The sequence below is a fragment of the Octodon degus genome, unplaced genomic scaffold (genome assembly GCF_000260255.1).
Source record: "Octodon degus isolate 3935 unplaced genomic scaffold, OctDeg1.0 scaffold00003, whole genome shotgun sequence".
NCBI lineage: Eukaryota > Metazoa > Chordata > Mammalia > Rodentia > Octodontidae > Octodon > Octodon degus.
Genome location: NW_004524579.1, coordinates 22963346 through 22967437, shown reverse-complemented (window position 1 = coordinate 22967437; position 4092 = coordinate 22963346). Strand labels below are relative to the sequence as shown.

General features: G+C 41.5%; 1 protein-coding gene across 1 annotated transcript in view; it reads left to right on the top strand.

The window, feature by feature from the left end:
• The window catches only part of Pstpip2 (proline-serine-threonine phosphatase interacting protein 2), a 124870-nt gene that overhangs the window by 76103 nt on the left and 44675 nt on the right, over positions 1–4092 (top strand). The gene's annotated exons all lie outside the window — the stretch shown is intronic.

Genomic DNA, 4092 nt, shown 5'->3' with positions numbered 1-4092 from the left:
TCTAATCCCATTTTTTTTAGACAGGGTCTTTCTATGTAGTTCAGCCTGGACTTGAACTCATTACATAGCACAAACTGGCCTTGAACTCTCAAAGGGCAATTCTACTGCCTCAACTTTTCAGGGCTGAGATTACACTCATATACCACCATGCCTGGCTAGACCACTAATTTAAAATTATTTTTTCTTTTCTAATGTAGGTATCCAGACCTATAATGTTTTAAATTTTGTTATCTCTCAACAAGTTATTTTTTCATTGTCTATTGGTTTGAAGTATTTAACAATTTCTCATGTGAGTCTTATGCATTTTAAAATACTTATTTTTGGGGCTGACGAGATAGCTCAGTGGCTTAAGCTCCTGCCTAGCAAACATAAGGTCATAAGTTTGATCCCCAGTATCAAAATAAATATAATACTCATTTTATTTTATTTGACAACTCTAGCATATTCTCTCTCTCTCTCTCTCTCTCTCTCTCTCTCTCTCTCTCTCTCTCTCTTTCTCTCTGTCTCTCTCAATCTATTTGGTGCAGGGACCTTGCTATGCAGCTTGGACTCATAGTGACCCTCCTGTTTCAGCCTCCCCAGTGCTGGGATTACAGGCCTGCACCACCACACCTAGTCTTGGTGGCCCACTATATACACCCAGGGTGGGGCTGACATGGCATGTGGTACCAGGAATTGACCTCAGACCATGAGGTTGCCTAGGCAGGTGCTTAAGACCACTGAGCAGGCGCTTAGACCTCTGAGCTATCTCCTTGGCCCCTTAGTCTCTTTCTACTGCATTCATTACATATTTCTTTGTAGTTTTATATCCTTAGTTCAGGATTTTCCTGGTACGTACCTATTTGTTTTATGTACTTTTTTTTTTTTTTTTTACTCCAGCTCTGGTAATTGAACTCAGGGTCATTCTGTCTCTGAACTATATTCCTAGACCTTTTTATTGTTTATGATGGGGCAGGTTCTTGCTAAGTTGCCCAGGTAGGACTCAAATTCATAGCCGTCTTGCCTCAGCCTTCAGTGTGGTGTGATTATAGGCATGCACCACCATGCCTGGGTTATTGTACCTGTTATATGTACATGAGTCCCTAGATGAATGGTAGCCCCCCAATACAAAATTCTATCTTATACTTGTAAAATTTTTAGTACTTTGTATATAGTTACTCTGAAGTTAACTGACATCATAGCTACCATTAATGTGAGAGCTATTGTGGGTGAATCTAAGATGTCTATAAGAAGTCAATAAATTTTTAAAAAGATGATAACCAATGACACAAAATAGAGAAAACATGTATAAAGGTCCTGGGGTAGAAATGCATATTGTCCTTTTGGTGGCAAGGGACAAAAAAAAGTTCGGGAAAATCTGGGAAAGAAGTCAAGGATATGGTGCAGAGGCTCTGATAATCAGGCTGGGTGTGTCGGAGCCGTCAGTTTGGCACATCTGATGGAGATCTGTGGCACTCCTCTAGTGTCTCTTCACTTCACTGTACCTTGGACTACAGTCACACTTTCCTTTTCTGCTATGTCCTCATGACCCAATTCCAGCCAGTCAGTTTACCACTCATGTGCTCTCAAGGACACAGAAAGACGTTTTCAGGGGCCCGGGAGATAGCTCAGTAGAATAAGCACTTGCCTGGCAAGCACAAGGGCCTGAGTTCAATCCCTGGTTCTGCAAAAAAGAAAGAAAGAAAAAAAGAAAAAAAAAGAAAGAAAGAGAGAGAGAGAGAGAGAGAGAGAGAGAGAGAGAGAGAGAGAGAAAGAAGTTTCTGAGCCAAATTTCCCACCACTTTGAACTTGACCTTGGTGGCTTTTTTGTCTTATGAGGGTTGCCTCAAAGTGTGTAGACATGGTTAGATTGGAGTATGTAGACACCTCTGAAGCAGCAATTTTTAGTTTTTAAAATTGGCATCTGGAGGAGGCATCATAATCCCTGACTTGAAATTATACTACAAAGCTACTGTAATAAAATCATCATGGTACTGGCCGAAACACAGACCTGAGGATCATTGGAACAGATTAGGAGAGGCTGACACAACCGTAGTCACAAACACACTCACCTTATTTTTGATAAAGAGAACACAAATAGTCACTGAAAGAAAGATAAGCCTCTTTAATCAGTGTTGATGAAGTCAAAATGGATCAAAGATATAAATAGTAAAACAAAAACTCTACATCTACTGGAAGAGAAATTAAGTAGGAGGGTAGGAGGGGCCGGGGAGTAGGCTTAGTGGGCCTGAGTTCAATCCCTGGTTCTGAAAAAAAAAAAAAAAAAGTAGGAATTCTTGAAGACTTAGGGGTAGGCAGAGACTTTATAAACAAAACCCAAACTACATGGGAAACACTTCAAAGAATCAACAACTGGAATATCATCTTATTAAAAAGTTTTTGTACAGCAAAAGAAATCAACAAAGTGATAAGACAACCTGGAAGAGCAGGAAATAATTTTAGCTAACTGTCCCTCAGACAAAGAATTTCTATTTAAAACATATAAAGAATTGAAAAAAGCAGGCCCCAAAATTCAAAGCGTCAATCCAAAACTAGGCATCTGAGATGAACACAAACTTTTCAGATGAATAAGTACAATGGCAAATAAATATATGAAGACATGTTCAATGTCACTACTCATTCAAGAAATGAAAATTAAAAAAGAAAGACTGGCAACTGAGAGTTCTGGTATTTTGGGTTGTTTCCAGGAAACTCTGTTTAAGCTATACCCTTTTTCTCTCAGAGTATCTGAAATTTTACTTAAGAAAAAGGGAAACCACCTTCTAAATAAACATTGTAAGACAGAATAACTCAAGCATCTTTCTTTGGGAGGATCAAAGACTTCTGCCCACAAATCAATTTTGACATTGATGCTTTGTATTCATTTGTTCAGGAGTCTTTGTTTCAGTGTTCTTTTCTGATATAACTGGCTGGAAATAGAATAGGCTTTTTGATTTTGTAGATTTTTACAATAGGCCTTTGATGTACATAATATTAACATAGATTTCTTTCTTTCTTTTTTTTTTTTTTTTTCAGGAGAGAGTTATAGGGGTATCCCAAGACTGAATGTAATCCCAAGTACTTGTGATAGGGTTTGGGCAGAAAGGCTACTTCGCTGATAGGAAGTGCGAGATTCAGATGCTGGGCACTTTGAGACTGAGGGGTCTCTGTGGTGGGGGGAAGGCTTTGTGGGGACTATTTTTGGGCTCCCCACAGCCTAAATCTATGCTGAAATAATAGTCATAAAGCTGAGAAGTTAACATATTTCTGACTTAGATTTATTCGTATGTCTACCTGTAAAATTGGTGATACATAAATGTATTCTAAAAATGCAGTGTGAGGTATGGCTACCTGAGTTTTCAGAGGTCATGTTAAGTCACCTTCAGGTCTTGGTGCTGCTGGATATCTCTGGAACCACTGCTCATCCTGACCACATGAGTTGCAGCAAGTGGAAGAGAGTACTCTGCTTCTGCAGTGTCCTGGGTGGGCAGAGAAATAGCTTTAGAAATCCCTCACCCCACCCTGAGCTGCACGGGCTCTGCAGCCTGGGGCTGGGAAAGAAGGGGCCTTTTTGTGTGCTGTGCTTTGGCTGGGCTAGGGTGGATGTGTCCAAAGGGCCATCCTGGGATGGCACACCCTTGAATAAAATATGACTAAAGTACTGATTTTAAACATATAAGCCTTTTCTCCTAAATTGGGGGGCAGTGACCACATGGCAGGTGCCATGCCGGCTGCTGGCTCCCCTTCCCCTACTACCCTAGTAGGGTAGTAGGCCCTTTTCTCCCATTCTGCGGCAGGAACTGGCAACACCTGGGTCTGCAATGGGGCTCACTGGCCATGGGAAGAGATGTCAGAGTCACGCTTGGTGGCAAGTTGGAGGAAATACTGAAAAAATCATCCTTACCATAGGCCCTGGTTTCTGTGGACCTGAACATGACTCAGTTTTCCCCAGCAGTCTGAAGATGTGCACAGAGGACCGCAGCAGGCACAGGGCTCCTCCTCCCTCCTCTGGCCTGACTTGGGGCAGGAGTGGAAGGGAGGGAGGGGCTCCTGCCAAGCCTGTCTCTCATCCATGTGCCTCATTCCTTTGCTGCTTCTTTTCTGTTTTGTGGC